Raw genomic sequence first — 26,067 nt, forward strand, 5'->3', positions numbered from 1 at the left:
ATAGGGCTCAATGGGCCAGATCCAGCTTGACACCCCTGACTGAGGGCACATCAGTATAAGGTTCCACTGTACAGATGCATTATTATATGGACTAGTTTAAAGACCACAGACAATGTAAAGCTGAGAGTGGATATAGGATTTAATATGCTGGTACTTGTAACAACTGAAATTATTGTGCATAATAAGGAAGGGAGAAAAAGCTGACAAACACAAAAAAGCAACTCATAGAAAACAAAAGAAGATTCAGAGGGATTCTTAGGATAGGAAATGTATGTGTTTTAACTCCTGAGCCTAAGAATTGGGGAGAGGGCTGTGGAACTGATCAGGAGGGAACAGGTAAGAATAGTGCTAGCTAACCTGAGTCTCAGCTTCCTACTCTAGCAGGTCTCTCTGTAGCAAGACTTTTAGTTATAGCTACACCAGCTGTAGGGAGAACCTGGCACACTGCTGAGGAACAAGCCCCGCCCACTCACGCCTTCTCCATAAGGGTCCAGTGTGCAATTTGCTGAGCATAGGATTCAGCGCAGCCCTGCATCCACCCTGCAGATTTGCAAGCCTGGTTGCTCACAAGGTGGTCTTAAGGGTTTATGTCTCAGCTGCATGCCAGTTCTCTCAGCAGGCAGTGTTGACATACCCTGTTGATTTCAGTTCCCTACCTATAAAGTAGGGATAATAGACCTTCTTTAACTCTCCAGGGTGTTGTAAGAATGAATACATTAAAGATCACAAGGGGCTTGCATGCAATAATGCGGACTCTTTAAAGTCACAAGACAGGTAAAGTAAAATGCCTCCATTCAGTCACTGCTTACCATTGTGCTATTCTGAGGAGCTGGTTCATGCTTCACACCTGCAAGGGCCTGTGGAAGGGCAACATTTGATTATCTTTTGTTTTCCCCCTCCAGAGCCCCTCCTAAGGCATTTACTTCTTCATCCTTCATTTCCCTCATGTGTCAGGCACTCTGTCAGCCTCTCTTTCCCTGTTCCCTATATTTCTCTCGGCATTTAAAAAAACCCGTGCAGTTTATCTTCCTCAGCCTTCTGTTTGCTTGACCTCCAAGACATATATTTGTCTCCTGTCCCTTTCCTTGGCTCTCTGAAAGCCAAGACACTGAAACAGATCAGTTCTTTGGTTTCTGCCTTATAGCATGGAGAATGGCTAAGCATTTGTGCACTTGCCGTTCTAGTCCATACTGGGTCAACATTTTAGTTCAGTTATGGTGTTTGAGGTGAGAAAGATCTAGCTAGCCAGCTAAGTACGGAATAGCAAGGCATGAAGGAATAAACCAGACTGTCATTCCCTTTTCAAAGGCCAATGCACTGCAGTGTGGGATTCAGGATAGGAAAACATGTATACTGCCAAGACCTCCATAGTATTTCACTTTCCTCTATTCCTTTGATGGTATCCAGACCAAGAGTGGGAACACCAGTGAAGATTGGGCACCAGTGTATTTATCCTTTGGTTGTTGAGACACTCCCAGCCAGACCTGACATTCAAGCATCTTCTTTACCTTATTCCCTGTTGAGCAGCATCACTTTTCTTTCTCTCCCATTCAGCCACAGCACAAACAGAATGCATCACTTGGCACCCAGAATTTGATGATTAACTACTGCATTACAAGGGGATTATTGTGGAACATCCTCATAGTGCAGTCTACTTTGAGTAGCGCTGAGATTTGCCATTGAGCTCTTGATAACATGCAGGAAACAAAAGACAAACAATAATAATCTGCTGCTGAAATTACACTGTAGTGTATCAAGAAAGATTTCTATCTCGTATCTCTTATTTATCCTACCCACATATATTGTAATGAACCTGGGCCCAGCTGGGGATGATTCAGCACAAGGCCTCAGCTGGAAGTAGTCTAGGAGTAGGCTGAGTCACTCCCTAGGCTACAGGAAGAGGACTCTGCCCACACAGTACTTTATTAGCCAAGAGTAGACAGGAGCTAGCTATCTGGGCAAAGACTGTGGTGCCTTGCTTCTTTCTTGGTTCCTGGTTTGCCTTCTCAGCCTCTTGGCCCCTGTCTTGGTTCTCTGACCCTTATTGTTGGCTCCTTAGCTCCCAACTTTGGCTTCTTGGCTCTGGACTCTGAGTGTGGCTTCTGGACCCTGCCCCGGCCATTCAGGTGACCCACCCTGATCCCTTAGTGACTCTCCCTCTACTGAAGAAGGGTGTTTGTACCCAAAAGTTTGCAAAGAACAACTTTTTCAACTATTGAGTTGGTCTAATAAAAGATATCACATTTACCCAAAGAACTGCACTGGTGAGACCGCAGCTGGAGTACTGCATCCAGTTCTGGGCACCACACTTTAACAAGGTTGTGGACAAGCTTGAGGAAGTCCAAAGAAGAGCCACCCATATGATCAGAGTCTTAAAAGGCAAGCCATACAAGGAAAGGTTGAGGGATCTGAGACTCTTCAGCTTGAGAAAAAGAAGGCTGAGAGGGGACCTGGTAGCAGCTTACTGCTACTACTAGGGGAGTACATCAAGGGCTCGTGAACAACTGTACACCAGGGCACATGAGGGGAAAACCAGGAGTAATGGCCACAAACTCCTGGAAGATAGATTTAGGCTTAACTTTATGAAAAACTTCTTCACAGTCAGGTTGTCCAGACTGTGGAATAAGCTCTGTCCAGAGGTGGTGCAATTGCCTACCCTGGAAATCTTCAAGAGGAGACTAGACAGTCACCTTGCTGGGGTCACCTGACCCCTAGTTATCTTTCCTATTTGGTACAGGGGGCTGGACCCGATGATCTTCCGAGGTCCCTTCCAGCCTTACAATCTATGAAACAATGAAAACCTTGCCTGCCCTGGTCCCTTAAAGATATTAGTAATATGACACGTTTATCTGAGTTTAAGAGCTGCGCAACAAAGAGTCATGGTATCAAAACACGTATTAAAACTGTAGCTAAACTACTTTTATGTGAAGCTTACTACAGCAACCTCCCCCCCCCCACCCCCACATCCTCCAATAGCTATAATTTCTCATCTTTCCAAAACCAAAGAATTCTATCAATGTATATTGCTAAGGTGTCAACATCTAATTATCTACTTACATCAAAACACCAAACTAACATAGTAGTTTATATGTTGGGGGTTGGGCCAGTTGGCCCTTCCAACTCTATGGTTCTATGTCCAGATGCTACAATCATGGGTCATCTCATAAAAACTCTGTTCAATTAATAGTTCATAAATTATAAGGTCAGAAATGACCATTATGGTGATTTAGTCTGACCACTAATAGATGTGCAGTACGAATAGTACTGCACTAAACATTCTTAGGTATACGTCACACTTCAAATAGGCCAAATCATAATGCCCCATTCCCACAACTTCAAATAAAGAAAAGTGATTGCAGTTTAGGAGTGCCTTGGGAGAGGCATGCTACATGCTTCGACAACAGATGAGCACAATATATTTCTTGAGAAAGTTGCAGTCAGTGGTCTCATTCATCATAGTGACAATGATACTGACAGCTATCTGCAGCGATTCATCAGAGAAATGACAGACTAGCAATGAGGCTAGCTAGCAGGGAACTGAGAAGATGCTCGAAAAAGCCAAAGCTTTCAGAGTTTGCATTCTCTGTCATGTTTTATTCATCTTGTTTAATGGGACAGAAACAGATTTTGAATTTGTTGTAGGTTTCTGAGCAGGACTTTGTGGGCCTGTCTAACCCTGATCATTGCCAATTTACACAAACCCTCCTTGGGCCTTCTCTATAAAACAGCACACCTATCAGTGGATTTGGTCACTGTGGATATTATGGAGTGAAGTTGGGGCTCACTGTAGGCCTTGCATTTAAAATCTCTTGTGATTGTATATACAAGTAGGCAGGAAAGTTTGCCAGGAGAGAATAGGAAGGCAGGCTCGATGTGATTTGCTTTTTGAATAAAATTGACTTAGATATAGATGACCAGAAGTGATTTTGAAGCTATAAATCAGCCTATCTGCTGCATATAGAAAGGCAAATTAATGATGACATAAATCTAATGGCTTGTGTAGCTCAAAGAGCAGTAGAAGTTCGAAAGCCATGACAACAACAGATGTATTAGGAGATGATATGAAATAGACTTTTAAATTTGACAAAGATAGGTTGAAAAAATAATGTGTGCAGGACATGAGTGAAATGCTGCCTGACAGCACAATGCAACCGCTTTTTCTTCTTTATTGCTACGAGGCTGATAGGAGACTTGTTAAGGCTGAACAGTAGCGGCATCCAAAAGCTGTGCTATAGTTAAGGGTCTGTGTCAGTGCTTCCATTATAAACCCTGTTTTCCAAAAGTTTATAGGTCTGCAGTAAAACATTCGATATGGCCTGAAAGGTGCTGCACAAAGTATCAGCCTAAGAGCACAATAAAAATGTGTAAGATCATGATCCAAAGCCCGCTGCGGTCAAGAGGGGTATGACTATACAGCTTTCAGAGGGAATCTGGGCATGCTGACAAGCAATGAGCCTGGCCTACTCATCCCTATTTATATGCACCCTTAGTCTCACCAAATGGGTAGTGTGGATGGCTCGGGAACAGGCCTGTATGATTCAGTGCATCACTGAATGGGTGCCCCCATTCCCCCTGGCTTTCAAGGAAGAGAGCCTAAATGTGGCCCTGGGGCATACACTCAGAGTCACAAAGTTCATGGCCCCTCTTGAGCCACCTTTTCTTTCTAATTTGTGGGCTTGATGAATATAGAATAGGCATGAGTAATCAGGACTTATTTCTGGGCAGTGCACCCAGGCTCACTCAGGAGGTGATATAGACATAACATGGAAGGATTCCTGTTTGGCTCACTGGGAGGGAAGAAGCCTGGCAGAGCAAAATTGCTCTGTGTGTAATTCTCCATTTGTACAAGTACTGCACACTAGTTAGGGCTGCACTTAAGCATCCCAACCTTACACCAGTGCTAGAAAATCCTGAGTCAGAGAATCACATCAGGTGCAGACAGAAGAGCAGCTCCCAGTTGCAATTTATAGTGCTTTGCAGGAAGCGCTATGAATTGCAATGATCCCCCAGGCCCAACAGAAGTTCGCTCTGGGGCCCAGAAGTTGGGGATTCCAGCTGCTTGCTGCAAGTCTGCAGCCCCGTCTCCATAGCAACACCACTTCCCTGCCCCCCCCCCCCCTTCCTTGGTCAGATGCTGTTTTCAGAATGGGAGGGGGAAAGGGAGCAGAGGAAACTTGTTCTGGAGTTCCCCAGCCAGGGTTGGAGTGGGGGGTGGTTGGATTAGAGCCCCCCCCACCTCAGGCCTCCAGCGCTGGCTCAGAAAACCCCAGACTGAACTCCTCGTTCCCTTACCCCTCTCTCATTATGAAAACAGCAACAGGCTAGGAGTTGGGCAGACACAAGTTACACAATGTGCTGTGTTTTGGAGTGTGTTCATCTGAACTCTCATGCAATGAGCATTCAGATTTTTGCAGGTCTGGGCCCTTTTAAAGCGGTCTGCAGATGTGCACTTCTGTTTGGTCATGACATGCTTTCTTGGGCCAGATCTGGCACAAACTGTCACTTTTGTCTGCACCCATCCTGTTCCTTGCATCCCTTCATTTGGAGTGCAGTCAAAATGGGGAATCAAGCTCCTCAGGTCAATAATGTCACATCTTTTATTCAAGACTGCATAAAACAAAAATTAATCACTTAGCACAGGAAAGTCGACATAGGGCACTCCTGTTACAAGACTTATGAACTGATAAATACATAACAAGAACCACTTGAAAGCCTTCACTTCATTTGTCACTTGATATATTCATTACTTTATCATCTTCTCTTAAAAGCATAAGTTACGTACTTAATAAATCTGAGTAGTGTGTCACCACTTCTCCCACCTCTTTTCCCCATGCTTTAGCATAGACAACGACTTTCGGAGCAACCCTGGTCAAAACAGTCATATTCTTGCATAAAAACTATTTACATTTGGTCCTACAAGTAAAAAAGAAGGTAACAATTTTATTTAGGAAAAAAATCCACACACCCCACTTCAAAACTCTGCCTCTGAAAGTATTACTAAATGCATAAGAGCTTGCTTTGTTTGGTCAAATCTGCAACTCCAAACAGTCTGCAGGTTGCTCTCCCAGTGACTCTGCCCAAGGACTTTCCGCTGGGCACTGTTCCAAAGTATCACTCATATGTGGACATGGATTCTTCCTGGGACTTGCTCTTGTCATTTCTTGGCAACATTTTCCATATCACCTTCACTGCTAACTTCCCATGGAAAAGACTCGAGAATGTGTCATACCATTACATTTGGGAGGCAGCTTTTCAGGTCCAAGAATCTGCAAAGTGCCAGGCTTGACAGTCTCATGTATCCAGTGTTCCATAGCTAGCTGATAAAGTCCCATCTGGATAAGTCCTTTAACTCCCCTTTCTGTTACTTCATGTGACACTTCACCAACCTTCCCCTTAAACAAATTGAAGAGGCAGTCACGGATGATTTCAAACAGCCCTTGGCAGTTCATTTTCAGTCTCCCTTTTTGCTCAGAACAGCTCTGCACATCCTGTACTGCTTTCTGTCCCTTGCTGCTGACAAACAAGATCCTTCCAGGCCACCTCCCACATTGACAGACTAAAACTCTCCAGGCTCACCCTGCCAGCCAAAACTGCCCTCCTTTTCCTGGCAATAGATTTATAGCTTGCCACTGCCTCAAGCACTTGCAGTTTCTCCCTGTAAAAGTCCCTCCTGGTTTCTTTCACATGCTGGAGTTAATCATCAGTATTCTCTTTGTCTTCTCCATCACCTGCCCACAATGTGGAAAGGGTCTATACTGCTTTCTGCATTCTCTTGGGTTCCGTGCCACTACCTTTTTCTTCTAACCAAGCTCATACCCAGGAGAAAGTCTTGATGTCATCCTGGTGCTGCCTAAGGGCTGGACTTCTATTCTGCTGATCCAGTCATCTTATCTGCAATTATGGAATTTTGAAGACAAATATTTCCATTGCTTCTATGAGTTTATATAGGAAATGAATGCTATTTCAGCATAGGCTTTTTAGTTTTAATTGAATTTACACTTATACTGACTGTCTTAAAAGCAAATGAAGTAGTTTGAGGGTTTCTAATGATGAACGTGAGGTTTATTTTCTGCTTGACTGTGTTAAGAGGAGAGTGAAGGGAAAACTAAAAAATATAATCCAGTTGATGCAGTTATTTTAAAAACCAGGGGCAACTCCAGCTGTTCCCTCAGGTATATTCTAAACTAAACTCAGCATTATATAGATCCTTTCTTAAGATCCTGATTCTGATTTTGTGCAGAAGACTTGGAAGACTAACAGAATCACAGAGTATTTGGATGAATAATCTTGAGAAAATGCTTTAATTTTTAAATATACTGTTGCCATTTATTTGTATTAATTAGAACCTGCAATCAAGACCAGATTTCTGTTATCTTTACAAATGTGTTCATTACATAAACATACATTGAAAAAAACAGTTCAAACCATAACTCTGTATTCAAGTTCCCCCTCAAATGTTCAGGTTCTGAAATTCCTGGATTAGACCCAAGCATTTAGAGAGCAAAGTTGCTGTGTATCCTGCCAGTGTCTGGAAGCCAGCACAGTTCATTACAGCCTGGAACTCTTGTCTCCAAGCAAATCCAGGGTCTGGTCAGATTTCCATTAAGAAGAGTTACTTGACATTAAAAGTACATAATACATAACTTAGAAAAGGTTAACACATGATTAAGAGATGTTTTAGGAGATGATCATTTGTTATAGAGTCCAAGAGGTTGCTTATTACCATTGCTTATAATAATATGTCATCTTCTCTTACTGGATTATTGTATGGTATGTCGTTTCCTGCATTGCTATAATATAAACAGTAAATACATATATGAATTCTGTCCAAATAACATATATTAAGTATCTATATAATGTATCATACAATACTATTTCTATTAAGTGTTGTATATAATACATTCATAATATATACAGTTTAAATATAATTATTATAATATATAACATGCTAGTTGTATCAACAACATGCTTAGCATGGCAGCATCTACTTCTGTATGTGACACCTATTACTGACAATTATATTGCCTCTCTTTAAGCTGTTTATAAATACCTCTAGTGTGACCTGAAAATACACAATGATAATGTTAATATTGCATTAATAAGGAACTCAAAACTCAGCACTCAAGTAATGCCAGAGCTTGCATCTGTAACCTTAACTCTGTCCTGATGTGTGTGTGTATATATAGGATGCAGTCTTGAATTACAACATTGTGCAGTATTTCTGAAATAGAATAAAATTAATTTTTCCTACTGTCTTATATTTAGATATGTACAAGATCCTCTATGGGTTTTTACTGTGTATTCCAAACACATAGAGTTCATAAAAGCAAGCTTCATACAAGCTGTGTAAGCTTTTCTCATTCAATATACACTTTACAAAATGTGCACGTGCCTACATAGCTAAGTGAATGTACATCTGTGCACTGTTGGTTAAAGACCTGGTCCACCCCAAATTTATAAACTAAATTAAAAACTTTTAGAGAACTTTGGGACAATACAGTCTCACTTTGATTATAGATTTATAGCAGTTCAGAGCAGATAGAACAAGACTGAACAGAGATCAGTTACTCAGTCATGGTTTGTACATAGGCTGTTTTGGTCCAACGGTTGTGTTTCCTAGGTGTCCTGCATTCATCTTAGTACTTTCTACTGGCTTTTGGTTGTGGGCATACATGCTCACCTGCCCACACACATAAACGCACACATGCACACACACACACTGTTTTTTACATCAGTTTCCTATCCAGTCACTACTTACTTCTCCAGTCATTCACTTTGCATGGTTTCTGTGTGGAGCAGAAAAAGGACTGTGATTTATTCCACTTGCGAGGTGAAAGAAGGATTAATCAGGTTTTAATCTCCAGAGAAGTTATGTGTTTCCCCCCTCCCAGTTATTCATGCCAGAGTCCCTCATAAGATGTTAAACATCATTTCTGAATTCTCTTGTTGTTTGACCAGTAATGGGATTCCTCTCTCCTCACTAGCAGAGAGCAGCAAATCATGGAGACTGACAAATCTTTAGGGATTCCTTGCCAGCAGCATTAAAAAAAAAATCTTTTGCAGAGACGCACTTCAAAGTTAGAAAGTCCTTCCACTCACAGATTCTCAGGGAGCTCTGAAGCAGAGAGGCATTTTCTTTGAAGTTTTGAGAATCCTAATAAATTTATGGAAGGATTATTTTACCATTTCTGTTTACTCCATCCTTCCTTTGAGTAAACCTGAATCATACAATTGCCTCTGCACATTCACACACTTGTAATAAGTGATGCATTGTGGTCAAATGTGTGAAAGAATTAATTGAGTAAAGGTATGTAATTAATTGCATGTGCATTTTCCATTCCATTTCATACAAATGACTACGGAGGCACCTAATTATATATATGCACAAATATATATGGTTTCTTATAAAATCCTAAGTAGAGCTGGTTAGAGCGCTTTTGATACAATGAAAATTTTTGAAGCATCAAGAAGAGAAGTGTTAGATAAAGCCAAAGCAATGTTTCTCCCATCTAGCCTGGTGGTGAAGATACTGCTATGAGATGATAAGGACTCATGTTCAAGTCTCAGCTCTGTCTGACCCAGAGGTATTTTGGAGGAAAAATTCTGCTCTGAATCAGATGATCTTGAACTTGGGTGTGCTACATCCCAGGTCAGTATTTTAACCACCCAAAATAACATAGATTTTTGACCTTAGACTCAGTCTGGCTTTTGGGGATATATTCCAAATATTTTGGAATACCCTGGAAATCTTCAAGAGGAGACTAGACTGTCACATTGCTGGGGTCACCTGATCCCCAGTTATCTTTCCTGCTTGGTGCCGGGGAGATGGACCTGACGATCTTCCAAGGTCCCTTCTGGCCTTACAATCTCTGAATCTATGAAAATGCCATGCCAGTCAATATCAATAGTCTAAAAGGCTTTACAAGCAAATGAATTGCTTTCTACAGCCTGATATCAAACCAGTCAGGAAATGACTTTCAGCATGGCATTGTAAGAACCACAGAAATTAAAGGTGAACAAGACTTACTACATTATCTCATGCTGCTTTTATCCTGATGCTTGTGCAGGATTGTCCACTGTAATATAATTTAAATGTCAAGTCCTCTCTTCCTTTGGAAGGATTAGTCACAATTTGTTACATTTTAGTACTGAGAAGTATTTCTTGATATTCAGACTAACTTTACTACTACTCAGCTCCATCTCATTTTTCCTAAGTTTAGTCTCCTTGGACTGGCCACCTTTCTCTGCTTATTATGTGTCTGTCAGGAGGGTCACATTTTTTGATCCAAGTAATTCTCTTTTCTCTCTCCCCAATATTCAGCACTACTCCCACACCATGAAAGAAGATAATGGAAAATAAAGATGAGTGAGAAGGAAAAGCAATGTTTCTTAGCTCTGCCCCTGGCTATCTTAAGACTCACCTCAAACCTTTTCTAGGAAACAAGTGTGTGGCTTGTTTAGCAGATAAGCAGCCACCAGTCTCATGAAGCCAGCTCAGTGAGTTCTTTTGGTATGTGTGTCTGAAATTATGTAGAGAAGATAGATCTGCAGTTATCACACTAAGCTGAGAATCAGATCTGGGCCCAGTTGTCTGTAACCTTGGACAACTTATATTATCTTTTGTGGCTGAGCAGCAACTAACACAATGGGTGCCTTATTTGGGGACCCTATATGCCATTGCACTATTCAATAACAACTATGAGGAATTTATAGGGACAAAAGTACTCCACAGTAGAAGCTCCATGTAAACCCATTAGAAGTCCTTCTTGACACACACTTTCCTAATACCTGGGCACCTTGGCTCCCAATAACAACTACAGATACAAACCTAGAGTTTATTACCTTTCCTTAAACAGATGCTCTACTTTCTTCCACCTTAAGTTAGGGGCCTCTGCAACTGCACATTTCAGAGATGCATAAAGCCGGTTGTGTTCTCAATATTTCTTTTGATGTTAGGCAACTCAGGATAAGATAAGATTGTGAGTGCTCCTTAGGTTATAACCTGAATATACAATCCTGACAGTTCTGTTCAGGCACAGTGCCAAGAAACTGTGGGTACATTTAAATAACGATAGGATGAAGTGATATTGCCTCCTAAGGGACAATAGGAAACAACTTGGCCTTTCAAAAATGTTACAGTGATGTGCTTTCCGAGGAACATCAAGTCTAAGTATGGCAATCTTATGGTAAAGTATCTCCAGGGATCTCAGTTGAATGAAAGCTGAGATGTGATAAAACTACTGTATGGAGTCAAAATAAGAAGTAAGACAGGAAATAGGAAAGCTGATTTTGATTAGATAACTCTTAAATCTGCAGAAATAACATCTTCATAGAATAAAAAGTATTTTTTATCCGTTTAATAATGGTTTGGAGGGACACTTCCATGGTAATTGTTGCGTGATTTAAGCTCATGATTTTTCCCCCCTGTAATTTAAGGCTATTCACTGGCAGGCAATGTGTTTGACTTTGCCTCTCTTGTTTTATGTAGCAATCACTTCTTGTACGAGCAGAGACAATTTTATCCTGGAGTCCTGATCTTGTAAATCCTTTTGTGAGTGCATGGAACACAAGACTTGGATTTAAAAATGTGAATATAGCTTGTGCATATGTGAGATTAAGCAGTAAGCATATTTTTCACTCTTTTGCCTTTACTACAAAGTTTTATCACATTAGAAGATTGCTGGGATGTGTCAGGACAGCTAACACCACTCTGACTGACTTTGCAGTCAGCATGGGCAAGGACACCCAGCATTGCATTTGGTATCCTGCTCGTTATTCAGGAGCTATTCTCAGCAGACTATGATTCTCTGGTGTCACATGCAATGTGTAGTTGTTTTCACTTGCATGAAGCAGGTGCAAAATGCTACTGTTTTGCACAAGTGCAAATGACAACTCATTGTGCAAGGCAGTAGAAACCTCTCCATTCCATGATATTTCCAGATAGGCTGAATCTAGAAAGTACAGGCAGTTTCAGGAAAAAAAATCCTTTTGGAGTTTAGTAGCATGAATTTTAGAATGAAAAGGTTTCAAGGGGATCCCTTAGGCTTTGAATGCCTGTCTAAACCTATCCAGGATCCAGGAAGAGCACACACCAACTGCTGAAGCTTCCTTAGCCTGACGAAGGGTTTTTGAACCCGAAACCTTGCTTAATAACTATTCTCCAACCATTTCGGTTGGTCTAATAAAAGATATCAAATTCACCCAAGGAACCTTGTCTGCCCATGTCTAAACCTAGACCCTCAAGTCTTTGGAACTCTGCCTACAGTGAATCTGGGTTACCTTGCTTTTTACCCGTCTATCATAAGATAATACCCATCACCATAGCATATTTTCCCCATTTGCCTCAACACTTGGGTTATTAGCCTCTCCAGATGCAAGATAGTATTTAGCTTTTTCTGATCAGAGAATTGCCTGTTTTGCATGATGCATGTATATATGTGTGTGTACAATTGATGTGATAGATTTGATGGTGCTTGTTACCATGCCAAAATACAAACAGAGGCCAACAATTAAATTTGATGTAATGTAAGAATTTTTGAGCCAATTTATAAGCTTAACTAAAAGCTGATGCTTGAGCCAGTTGGCGTCCAAAGACTGTATTTTTTGTCATGGAATAATTTGATAAACGCCTTCTCATTTTGCTTTTTGTTCTCTCTTTGCTGTGTTGATTTGCTGCTGTTGTGCTTTCATGAAGATTTCATCATTATTTTAGAAACCATGACCTAGCAGTTTACACACAAGTTACATGTTGGAAAGTGCACTCTGTGGGTACCAATTTTTAAAAAAAATTTTCTACTTAACTGTAACGTAGGTGTGGAAAAGGTCAGCGGAAGTGCATTATCCCTGTGAAGAGACAGGGATAGGGGAGAGGGAGAGGAAGGAAGGGGAAGGAAGAAGTCATCACTCTTTATATTGTTGAGGGCAACAAGCAAAACATAGATTATTTGGTTACTGTAGCAATCAAAATATGCTGGGACTTTACAGACACTTATAAAGGATAATTCTGCTTCTGCCTTTAGTTCTGAGTTCTAAGGCAGGCAAGTAGAGGGAGCTGAAGGGAAGACAGAACAACCGTTTGCATACAAGTTGACTTGAGGCATTGCAAGTTCCATGATGGAAATGTTTTTTTAAGAAGGATTTAAATGTAGCAGTAGAGGCCCTGCAGAAAAGTTTAAGTTCATAGGTGGTCACCTGGATGTATTTTTAATGCATCAGCAACTGATTGAGCAAATACTTACTACTGGGCATAACGTTTTGTAGCTTGAGTAGCCCCCCCTTGGATATCTGGAAGTAAACACCAGGCCTGGGAGCAAGTGTTTGCAGGAACAAGCCCGCTGTTCGAACTGTTCATTTCCTATATATGGTCTGAAGGCAGTGGGTATTTAAACATTTTGTTATTATCAATCAGCTGGCTCCTGGGGAATGAATTTCTACTGAATGATGAATGGTGGGGGGAAGGATATCAAGCTTGACATAGATTAAAAACAATGAAGGACCTGTGATTTATTTGGACCAAAGAGCTGAGAGATGGCTCTACAGCATTTTTTTTATTATTGTCTTGAAAATTGCTCGTACTGAAAAGTATACAGAAGGAAAATATTATTAACAAGTGCAGTCAAGTTTAATACATGTTCAAGAATTGTTCAGTGTCAGGAATCTGAATCTCAAAAGACCTTGAGGCTAAGTACAGACAGTCAAAAACCCCGAGGCTGAATCGATTCACTCTTTGCAGGTTAGTTTAAGCTGGGTAGATTGAACCAATAAGCAAGTGAATAGACATTCACTTTTGATTCTGGAAATGCAGCCACAGGCCTGCAGTGGCCCAGACTAGAAGCTGGGGTGGAGGTGCTTGAGCATGACTCCTTGCTTAGCTGGAGCAGACAGCTTGGGCTGAGTCTAGCCCACCTACCTTGCAAAATGGGGGGTGTAGTGGCATGGTTGCAGGAGAGGTGCAAAGCATCCTGGGATACTGAGGGACTGTGAGTTATCTTAAACCTGGAGGGGATCTAGGACAGAAGTTCAATAATCCAATTTAACTTAAATCAGTTAAGTCTGATACTTAGGGATTTACCTAATTCATGGCAGAAGTACAGTGCATGGCAGCTCCTTTAATCTTGCATGTTCCCCCACATGCACCTTGCCCCTTGCCCCCCACAAACCACACCCAGCTTCTGATTAGCAGAGGACCCCACCACTCCCTCCAAAACTGTGGTTTTAAACATGACACCATTTTGGCCTACTTACCAGTCAGCAGCAAACAGTAGGGCTGTCCAGGGCCCCTCAGCCAATCAGTGGTGGGAGGCAAAAACGGCGACATGTTTTAAACAACAGTTTTCACCTCTCCACTGATCAGGAGCGAGCTGCAAGTGGGGCCTCTCCACCATTCAGTGTGGGGGGGGGGGGGCGGGCAGGGGAACAGGACGTTGTGGGGGAATCTGCAAGATTAAAGGAGCCACAGTACACCCCACTTCTGCCATGTGTTCAGTAGGTAGGTCCCTACTGATACTACATCCATCCAGATTTACCTTAAACAAGTTTCAGCCATTTTGAAAGTGGTTTATGTGCACTGAACTTCTGTTATTACAGATCTGAACCAGTCTGCAATCACTTACACCAGTTTGTATGTGATTTCTGTCCCTAGCCTGTAAGGCACGTAGGAGTTCTGGTGGGTTATGCAAGCTGTTAAGTGATCCATTGTATTCATTCCTATTCCTCAACCATTATTTGTCACGTGGATTACCTATACCTGCCTTCCTTTATAATAGATCCATCTGCCATGCATGGAACATGGATCACATTGAAGACACCTGTCTTCATTAGGACTAGTAGAAAATGAGTTTTTGGAGATGCAAGAAGACAAAAACAAGCCAGCAAAAAGAAAATCTTCCAAAATTAAAGCCAAAGCAATTTTTGGAATCTCCATATCTCCTCAATACCTTGGTAAATTTGTTTCAAACTTTCCTGAAAATGTTAACCCTGAACTAAGTTGTGGTATGAGATCACATGGTCAGGTAGGTGGGAAGAAGGGAAAATGCTTTAGTTTCCACCCCCCTCATTGCTTGGTCTGCAATATGATGTCATTGTGCCCATCACATCTATACAATCTAGCCCTTGTTGTGCACGTCTACATGTGCAATTAATGCAAAACAATAAACTCCAGAGTTTATTATTGAACATGAGCCCAGGACCTCAGCATGTTGAGCTAGGTCAGAGCAGCCCCAGCTGACAGGGCTACAGTGGTCAATCTGCCTGCCCGGGGCTGTCTTGACCTGGCTCAATGTACTATAGAGGGTGCTCCAGTGGACACAAGGGTGCTCCCATGTGGGGCCAGCCAGCAGGTGGCCTCTGCACTGAAGCACCTTTGTGCCCCAGCCAGCCAGGGCAGTGTCTACATGTGCATTTCTGCAGAGTAAAAAACTCCACAGTAGGATAGTACTTGTATTTACAAGTACTACCTTGCTGAGGAGTTAATTAGTTTACTTCAGCCTAATAGGGGTACACATGTAGATGCACAGTACTTACTGTGGAACTGATTAGTTTACTCCTCAGTAAACGTCTCATGTAGACGCACTCATTATGGAGAAACTAGTGTGTATTACTAATACCATCAGCTAGTGAGAATTAGGGGGGTTTGTTAAAGTCACTTGAATAAAAATAGAATGAAATAAATCTGAGCAGATGGAAGTCCCTGAACAGCACTTTTGTTTAGAAGAAGTTGCCCAGAACTTCAGCAGGTATAAATTGCGATAACTCCATTGAAGGCAACAAATCCAAACTGATTTACATCAGCTAGAGATGTGCTCCAATGTACCAAATGCTATGTAATGTGCAATAATCTGTAAAACCCATCCATTCCTGCAGATCCATCATGGTTATTGAATAATTCCTCACAACTGTGCCAAAAATAATGAAATGCATGTTAATGGACAAAAGAAATATACTTTCCCTACCAATTTGAGTAGGGCATCATCTTGTGCTGACTGGCTAATAGCAAAGCACTTTGCTGATGCACTTATTACATTCTCTCATTTTCCCTATTTTTGAGACATTGTTTTCTGAGGTCAGTGTTTTACCCTTCAGCTGTGATGAATGGAATATTTTGCTAATACCATACTCCACCATTATTTATGTTCCCATCTTATGACCAGCACGTTAATTGCTGCATCTTATAAATATAAGCAGAAAATGCATTAAAGAGAGGAAAAAACTTTCATCTCCCTGATTATAATAGTTTAGTTGACTTTTCTATTAATCTCATGCACTTTCTCTCTAAAATGCATTAATTCACTTGCTTCATATCAGCAGGAACCACATCCTGAAGCTTCAGAAAAATGGAACGGAGCTCCTGGGATTTCTAACTTTGGCATGAGGACTGAGCTGATAATTACATCACTTTGTCGCCACATCCTTAATAAACCCAGCTTTGCACCAGTCTAACTCTATACAATGGTGAATCAGGTCCATAATCTAAGGAGCTGTATTGTTTTAACAGCAAACCTAAGCTTAGCATACAAATAGCTGGCTCATGTAAATTAATATATACCATTAAAGAAGTTGGATTGTAACATACAGCCACAACTCTCTGTCTCCCTGGCAACTGGAAGGGGACAAAAATGGCTCTCTGAGAATGCTTCCTCAGTTCTCAGAGGTGCCAACAGGGCCTGTGCCAGTCCTGGGAAAAGAGGCACTGTCATGGGTGGGTCAAGAACATTTACTGGAATATACTGCTTTGTCAGGGCACGCCTCAAACCTGGGGAGTCAGCTTGTCAGCACAGCCATTCATCTCAGCTGGCCATCCCATAGCTAGTCACTTACTCTGGTGAAGACTGGCTGGAAGTCTCTAGCAGAGACTAATGCTCCGCTTACTCCTTGTCACCGGAGTGGCTGGCTGGGGTTAGCTGATCCTCCATTTCCCCCATATAAACTGCTGAACCAGAATGGGAAATGTGTGGGTAACAGGGGTCAACCTGACTCAGGACTGTTTTGCTGGTCCCTCTGCTGTGCTCCTTGGCCCTGCTCTCTGCTTGACTTCCTGGCTTCTTGACCTGGCTTGCTTCTAGATCGAAGCCAGTAGATCTTGGATCAAACAACTGGCTTCCTGATCTGGTCTGACCTTAGGTTTTGCTTACTTGTCCTGCCTGTGGGTGGCACCTTGATTCCTGAGTGGCTCCAGACTTGGCTGCCTGTGTCCCAGCATGACATGCTCCAGAGCTGTTTTCTGTTTCCAAGGTGCCCCTAGGGAATTATGGGAACCAGGGCATAAGCTGCGACAAAGCCAGGGGCATGAGAGAGACTGGGACTCTGCAATTCAGTGAGGAGGTGAACAAAACTTGGAAAAAATAATGAATGGAATAAAGAGAAAATAAATCTGGTGCTCCTATTGACTGTTCCTCCTGATACTAGCACCAGGAGAAATCTGATGGAATTGAAGGCAGTGTGCTTAAACTGGATCAAATGAAATCCTTTTTAAAAATTAAGACTGTGGAACTTGCAGGCACATAAGGTCATTGAATGGGGACTCCTAGGGTAGGTCCATTCTGCTTTTGCAGCATTCTTGACAAGAACATCCCCCTCCAGCAGCTCCAGATCCAGTTTTGTGTATGCCTGATCTGAAAAAGAGATACTGGAGCATACTCCCCCAACCCCCAAAAGGCAGCCCTGTTGCTACCCTGAGGCACAACAGAGATGGAAGTCTCCAGAGTGGCAGCAGGGGCATCTCCCAAGCCACTTCACTTTCCTCCTATCCTGGGCTGGCTCATGACATTTGGCTGGGATGGTTTAGTCGAGGATGATCCTGCCCTGAGTAGGGGGCTGAACTAGAAAGATGACTTTGCAAGGTCCCTTCCAGCACTATTTTCTTATGGTCATATGCAGAGCAGGAGTGGATGGGCGGACTTCTTGGTTCTCCTTTCAAGAGTGTTATGGAAAGAGTATAGATATAACCATATAATAACTGGATATTATCAATGACATTACACAGCTCAAATGTTGTGGGTTACTGAGGAATTATACGTGGTTTGTCACAGAGCTATAAACCTCATGGCTTACAGAGTAAACCTCATTTTAACTTGATGCCTTGGACAAGAATTTCTCATAAGGGAAAATTAATATGTAATTGTCCACTAAGGATTTTTTTAATGTTCCTGTGAAGACTGTAGGACTGGCAACTTGATAGGACACTGGGCTTGGAAGGCTAGTTGTTGCATATGGCATAGGAATATTCATAAAATCATCCTTTTGATGAGTTCCTAATCCTGAGACCATGAGATGAGAAAACACTTTCCTCTGGCATATTCTCTTTAAATGAATAGTTTAATTTTTGGAGTAAAAGGAGCACCTTAGAAACCTCCTTGTACTGCAAAATGAAATGCTTTTTTCTTATGACTGTTGTCTTATAAGTGCTCTTCCATACGGTCAGGGATAAGCAATTTTGTGCTACTGATAAATACAATTCCCAAAGAGAAGCACTGAATTTCTCTTATTACTGAAGGAAGATACCATGGTGCTGCTGTGTCAACAAAGCCATTGCATTTGTTGGAACAATTGTGCTGCTGCTGCTCCAGTGCTATTAGCCACTTGTATCAGCAGGGAAACTATAGACTCATGGGTTTAATGTCACTTGGTGTTAGCAAAGAAGGGCAAAACAAGGTGTAAAGAACCTGCTCTTCCCTAATTGTCTCTTTCTCTGTTAGATGATCCTCCACAGGAACAGAACATAAGATGACGGGTGATTGCTAACCTGTGCCAGTGGTTGCACTGGGGCAAGGTGTGGGGAACACTACATCTGCAGCAGAATGCTTGGCTTTCTTTCTTCCACCCACTCTCTGCCCACCACTGAATATTTTCTTCTCTTTGTGGGTCTCTCCCAAATATAGCAGTTTTCTACAGACAGCCTCCTGCCTAATAGACTGGGATGCTCACCACTTGGCTTACTGTTTAAGAGATCAGCAAGTCCAGGTAAAGTAAGATTGGCTTACTAAAAACAAAACTAAGCCATACTCTAAATCTGAAAAGGATGAAAAATGACAAGTACATAAGCAATAGCCCCACAGGCATTAACCCTGTGGAAAAAGTGCATCATGCTATTGACTCAGTTTCCATGATTTCTGTTTGGGTAAGCTAAGTGGCTGAATAAAGTTGGTGAGAGGAAGATGATAAAAGAGAGACGAGCAGCGTAGGGAAAGGGAAGAAACATAATGATACTTATTTAGACGGAAAAGTGAATAAGAAAAAGGGTGATGCTGCCATATCTTAGGGTGATGTTTGGGTGAGTATGGGATGACTTTTGGGTGATGCAGAGAGTGACTGTACAACTAACACTGTATCTTTATAGGAGCTGAGATGGGATTGCCATCTGTAAATGAGCAAGAAAGGGCCAGAGCTTTAGTTTCTCTACTTTCCCCAGTCAGTACAGAGCTGAGTTCTGGGATGGTACCTTTACAAGACTCCAACATGAATCCATTGGAGTTTGCTACTGTGTTGTGAAGAGGCTTGTGTTACACAAGGCTGATCTGTTAGGTGATATGGAACAAATCACACTTCTGCCATACTCCTTGTCTGATCATTGAACCTCTCTGGAGGAAAGACCCATCAGTGAAGAAGTCTGGTTATGTTAGGTCTCATTAATGTTAATATCTCTTACAAGTATACCTATCACCTATTAAGAGTTCATTTGATAATCAGTAAGTGTGCTCAGCTTGGAATGACCTAAGAGAAAAAGGAAGCCACTTACAAAATAGAATAGTATGTACGTTCACCCAGACCCTAAGCTATAGCTGAATAGGACTTGACCCAGCTAAGGACAGGGTAAAGCTGCAATGGCAGCTTTAAACTACCCATGGGCTCCCCTGATCCTGGGGCCTGTATAACAGGTCTAGGCTGTGCTGGTTGTCCAGGGGCCTCAGGCATGGATGGAGAAGCTAGCTGTGGATCTCTGCTTCTGAAAGAGGGAGGGGGTCTCTGTAACACCAGAGGAGTGTTTCATTCAGGGAATCCTTTTGCTACCACTTTGTCCTGCATGGGGGCAGCTTTATGCTTCTTGAACTTAGAGCTACCTCCACTCAGGGGATCATGCAGTCCTTAGTCTATGAAGTAATGTGTCTCGTTTCTTGGACATATTCATTTCCCCCTGTCTCCATAAATTCCATGTAGTGGAAAAATATGTGATTGTTTTAAAGAGAAAATGAGGCACTGTGAACAAGAAACAGAGAAAGGAAAAAAAAGATGGAGACAGCAGGCTTCAAAAGCTATACTTAATCTCTCTCTCTCTCTTTCTCTCTCTCTCTCTCTCTCTCTCTCTCTCTCACACACACACACACACACACACACACCCCCCCCCCCTGCATTCACAGCTTCATTTCTGGAGTGCCTCTTCCTAATCTCTCCCTCACACCTCTGAGCAAAAAAAATCCCTCCATAAACAAAAAAGAAAGCTCTTCTGCTTGGAAGGATGTGTATGTGCAGAGGGAGAAAAAGGGAAGACTTTATGTAGCTTTACAGAACTCTCATTTTCCAAGCCTCATTTCTTCAGTGTCTCTTATTACAAAGACACATGTGCACACAGTACAGAGTGCTAATGAATTCCGGGAATATTTTAGAAAGGCCTCTTAGTAGTTACACTGGGTCTTGTTTCTTTGGGGTTTTTTTTCAATTTTTGTAACATTGAAAATGTAAAAGTGAAATGGTAGCAGGGAACACATGCTGAACTATTTTATGTTAGTGTACATCAGGAGGAGCACCAGTGAAATGACTGGAGATACAAAAGGGGAAATTGCACCCCTTGGGAGACCTTTGGAGACATATTAGTCCCTGGTGGTAGCAACTGCTTCTAGGGATTTCAGTGCTTCTACCTGGGCCAGTGTGTGATGACTCAGAATGACTGTGTTGTGTTTGGGATTTAGTACCCTTGGTCCTCACTGATCTATATCTCACAGCTCAGCATTCAGAAGCAGTTCAGTCACTGAAGAGATCTGCAGAGGAGAAACACCAGATACTTAATGCGTCTATTCTAGATCTTATCTGCTAAGATGTGGCCTTGCCTTCCCTTCAGTTTTTGCTCTGAGCTGTGCCTAGCCTTATCTTCATCTTTAACTCCAGTTGTTGAATCCTTGGCTCCTAATTCCCTTACCTCCTTTGGCACCCTGGGTGGTTCTTAGGGCATAAGTTCTGGCTCAAAACCCCTTACTGTAACCCTGCTTTCAACTGCCTGTGGCCTAGTGGTGAATTTATGTCACCAGAAGCAACCTCTGGGGTTGGATAGGACAGGGGTTCTCAACCTTTTTCCCATTCTTTGGGACTTTCCTTAGCCACAGGCGGCCAAGGTGGCTCCTCTGTTACCAAATTTGCCCATTACTTTGGGGTGTGCTCATTTATTAGGGATAGTTTCTAGGGTCTTGGTGATTCTGTCAATGTGCTGCTTGTGTTACTATATGGAGCTGTATTTCTCCCTTCTGCAAGCCCTCACCCCCAGTGGAGCTATCTTGCAGGACTCAATCTCAATGGGACTGGGTTCCTCCAGTCACCAAATCAGTCATACACACAAACACACACAAATTAACGTGACACGCCTGACCTGGCCGGGCTGATCAGCGTGGACAGGCTGACACCCTCATATGCCAAGAATCAGTTCATAAGAGCAACAATAAAATGCAGTCAGACACAAGCACACAGGTAAACAGAATCCCTCTGAATCCGGCTGGGTGTCCAGCTGACACCCTCATGGGCCAGCATTCAGTTCATAAGGGCACGTCTGAGTCAAACTGGGTCAATCAGCCTGTACAAGCTGATCCCCTTATGTGTTTCAAACTCAGCACGTCCCAATCTTTGGCCTCTTGATGAGCAGACCCCACAATAATTTAGGCTTCACCGGGATCTTTAGCATAGGTAAAAGAAGCATTGCTGCAGAGCACAGAAGGAAAAAGAAGCAGAGAAGGAAAAATATACCCAATTACTACCAGTTTGCCTATAAAAGTTATTTATTGCTAAGCATATGAAATATATAATAGTACTAATAGTAATAGACATGCAAAAGAAAAACAAACACAAACAATGACAATACTACCCTGGTTTCACTAAGTATTTGGGGAAACTTAGCTCAAGCTTAACTGATACAGTTCAGGTTCAGAAGTTTATGCCTAGAAAGAAGAGAGAACACTGTAATCTCACCTAGTCCACGGTACCCAGGCTGCAAAGCTGACAGGCACAGTCCGTAACACAATCCTTGAAGAGAGAGACGATCTGTTCTTCCAGCGTCCCAAGAACAACAGGGGATGGTGTCAGCACAGGAGTTTTCTTCTTCTTCTTTCTTTCTCCCTCCCTCTTTCCTCCTGCTTCTTCTTTTTCTTTCTCCTTTTTTTTTTTTTTGCTTCTTCTTTTTCTTTCTCTTTCTTCTTTTAAGCACACACACTTACACATTTTTATACCCTCAGTTCAGTTGCTTTGAAGCACCCTCAGTAGTGTAAATCATTGTCTTTTCTATTGACAAGGGGTTATCTGGTTTGGACCATCTTAGGAAACTGATTGATAATCAGGAAACACTTAAGATTAGGGAGTAACCCAAATACTTGGGAGCCAGCTTGAGATTCCTATGGATGGCAGATATCCTGATGGGATATCTCATGGTTTCTTCAGGAACAATAGATAGCTTGCAGTATCAGGATTTTGGATTTTTACTTGTTGTGCACAAGCCTCAGCTTAGCATGACTTTTCCAGATTTTACTATAGTCTTTTAACAGACTTAAAGCAATTATTGGGGTGCTCATAACCTTTTGTGGAGAGGACTCCCACCAGTCGTCTCGGGAAAGATACGACAACACCTGGGATTAGGGCTCCAGCAGGCTGGATGCTGTGATGAACCCTTAACCATTGTTCAAATGTTGCCCGTACCCCCTTGGACTCGGTCTCTTGCCTCAGCATTCCCTAACCCGGCAACCGAGTTTTAGTCAATCAAGTTTAAATAGGCCTCCCATAGTGGGACCGGGGAATGTACGGCCCGAGATGCCTATTAAACTTAGAGCTGTGTGTGTGTGTCTGGGGGGAGAAAAGTCCTTAGCAAATCCAGATTAGAACTGGTCTGATAAATGCTGAGCTGGGTGTGTGTGAACATGGGTTAATTAACATTGGAAGCACAGATTCCCCATCATGCAGCGCTCTCCTGCTTCTCTGGTCCCAGAATTCACTGCAGTCTCTGCTTCAGGCTTTCTGTTTTCCATCTCTCATGTAAATGAATGGTCATCTGGTTCCATCTCAGATGCAGATGAGACCGAGGGCAGTTGTTCACTCTTATCACCCTTATCTGGAGAGTTTTAGGTGCGTCTCTCACTGCATCTTAATCAGTTTCGTTTAGGTAGAGGAGGGGGGGGGGGAGTCCTTTGTGAGTCAGACAGACTGCATCCTGTGCCAGGGTTGCCCAAGAATACAGAGCTGAGGCGTAACACCTCCCCAGGCTGGGCCAGGCCAGTCCAGGCTGGGCCAGGCTGGGTGGACCCTCTGAAACCTGCTTGTAGCCCCCCAAGTGGGGTGGGGGGTGGAGCTCCTTTCCTGATTCCGGGACATAAAGTTGCCAGCTGTTGCTCTCATAGTGTGATCCAAGGGGTCCCGAGGGGCCATGGCCTCCTGGTTAAGAACTCCTGGTATAGAAGACTTTTCATGGTGTTATTGCTTTTTGGTTATACTGTACAAATAGTACATGCCCATTACTCTCTTTAGACTTGGTGCAGAAGAATGATATGGCTCTGAAGCATCAATGAGCATTGGATCAGGCCCTTACTTCAAAAATTATTATTCAATGCACAGTTAAAAAGTATTTCTGCATTGCGTGATGACTTAGAAACATGGACTAGTAGAGCTGGAAAGGACCTCATGAGGTCATCAAATCCAAGGTAGGATCACCACTGACTAAACCATCCAGGGGCAGATCCAGAGGGGGTACAGTAGCACAGTTGCACTCTCCTTTTGGATCACACTATGAGAGCAACAGCTGGCAACTTACTTTATGTCCCTGAATCAGGTAAGAATCCCTCCCCCATTTCCAGCACCACCTTCCTTCCCTCTCTATACTCAGCCCTCTCTCTCTTCCGCTCCATCACCTGCCACTGCTGTCCCCAGCCGACTTGAGAGTGGTGGAGCTCTGGAGCTGCTCCTGCCCTACTCAAGCCAGGCTATACAGATGAGTTTGAGAGACAGGCTCAGCTTGGGACTATGGGTAGGTTCCCCCTTCCCGTCCAGTCCTCCTGGGTGTTCCCTGTTAGCCCAGAAACAGATTCAGGCAGTAGAAACCCACATGACACCACTGCTGTCCCCAGTCAAACCCAGCTCCCCATGCAGCCACTTCCCACAGCCCTGGCTGAAGTGAGGCAGGAGTGGCCAGGGCATTGGAGGTAGAGAGGCCAAGGGGAAGGACAAGAGGGGGAATGCAAGGGGAGGGGAGGTGCTGTGAGCACAAAGGGGAGGGGAGAGAGTGCTGAGAGACTGTTACCTTATTTAGGGACTTAAAGTCTCTTGCTGCTATTCCCATGATGTGGTTTCCTGCACTGATATGGAGAGGGGAGGGGGGCTGGGAGTGGGACAGTGCAACCACACCTGGAGCAGAGGTTACTGTTTCTGTGGCCCCCTTTCTAATATCCTAGATCTGACTATGAAACTGTCCCAGTCAAGTGTTTGTATAAACACTTTGCTCCTCCATACACAAAAGCAGCCAAAGCCATCCCATTTAAAGTGGCTTTCGTTTACACTGAAAGTGGAGAAGCCAAACAGAAAGGAACCAATTTAAGGTCTCCAGCAGTGGGAGAAAATCTCAGCCACAGAAAAGCTGCTGCCATCCACAAATCACATGTAATGGTGCAGGACACAGAAAACAAAATTGTTACAGCTCCATCGCTACATACATCACCACTTTGGTTTCTTCCTGAGTCTTGCTGAACTTGGCAGCAAGCCCAGCAACAGATGTTTTGCACCGCACTGACATATAGTATGGTAAGACCCAAGACGGATGTATAATTTTGCAGCAAGGTTGTGAGATCATTTTTTGTGCACTCATCCCTGCAATTTAGCTGACTATTTTTCAGAGACAGAAGGAGTACCACTTTTGGCAGCTGTGAATACCAGCCGCTTCAGAGGTAGATTCTTGTCTGCCTTGCAACATGGCTTTGTTCCACAGAATGGATCTCCAGACTGATGGTAACCTACTTTTGGTTCAAATAGGGTGGAGGCTGCAAAATATTTTCTGCAAATATTCCTTTCAAATTGTTTTCACTTAAGATGTGTTCACTCTCCAGGCCTGGGCATAAGCATAATTTCATTTGTTGTGCGCACTGATGTAAATTACACTGGGATATAGAGTGGATGGAGAATGAGTTATCCCCTAATAATTAGGTTATTGCAACACCTTGTCATTTAGTGGTAGGGGAACCTCGCTGCATTGAGCAAATGGCTGCCTTAAATATCTCTGTACTCACACTGATATAACTTAACACAGAATATTTTTACTGCTGTCAGGACTCAGGGCAGCCAACAGATAGACAAGCCCTCAGCTGGTAGAAGTGCTTGGTTGTGGTTGCTGCATATACACAGCAGACCTTGTTGTGATCGTTGAGCTTGTAACAGGACATATTTCCTTTCTGTCTAACCCCAGTGGTCATTGGTCCCCTACTCTGGCTCCTGATCCCTTGGTTCTGATTTCCCAGTTTGGTTGCGTATGACTAAGCAGTGTTCCTGTTCCCTTGCCTGGAATCCCTTTGCCTAACTCCCAGTCTCTAGCTCCTGCCTAACCCTAGTGTTTGGACTCCCCGGCTCATGGCTCTTGAACTCTAACCCTCCCACATTTAGGTTATGCCTGTCACAACTGTGTTTTTTTCCTCTGAGTAACTCCAAGCTACAATGGTGTGGGGCTATATAGTGTATGCCCACTCTTTTTTTTTATACTGGTCTAGAGTGTGGTCATGCCAGTGTAAACATGTTACACATCCATGCCCTCTGTGACTATTCCAGGGAATTAGTTTACTGGGAGGAATGCTTTAATTTTAGAGTAATATTTTTGCTATTTCAAGGTTTTATTGCAGTTTCCAAGGC

The 26,067-nt window shown here is 42.8% G+C and overlaps 1 long non-coding RNA gene across 2 annotated transcripts in view; it reads left to right on the forward strand.

The window, feature by feature from the left end:
* The window catches only part of LOC109283912 (uncharacterized), a 28,393-nt gene extending 11,799 nt beyond the window's left edge, over window positions 1-16,594 (forward strand). The window contains exons 3-4 of one of the 2 annotated variants that reach the window (XR_002091231.2): window positions 14,766-14,940; window positions 16,303-16,594. This is a non-coding gene — a long non-coding RNA (uncharacterized LOC109283912). The remainder of the gene's footprint in view (window positions 1-14,765; window positions 14,941-16,302) is intronic. The other variant, XR_009460516.1, reaches the window with a different exon arrangement.
* The last annotated feature ends 9,473 nt before the right edge of the window (window positions 16,595-26,067 follow it).

Source organism: Alligator mississippiensis, chromosome 3 (genome assembly GCF_030867095.1).
Source record: "Alligator mississippiensis isolate rAllMis1 chromosome 3, rAllMis1, whole genome shotgun sequence".
In the NCBI taxonomy this organism is placed as follows: domain Eukaryota; kingdom Metazoa; phylum Chordata; order Crocodylia; family Alligatoridae; genus Alligator; species Alligator mississippiensis.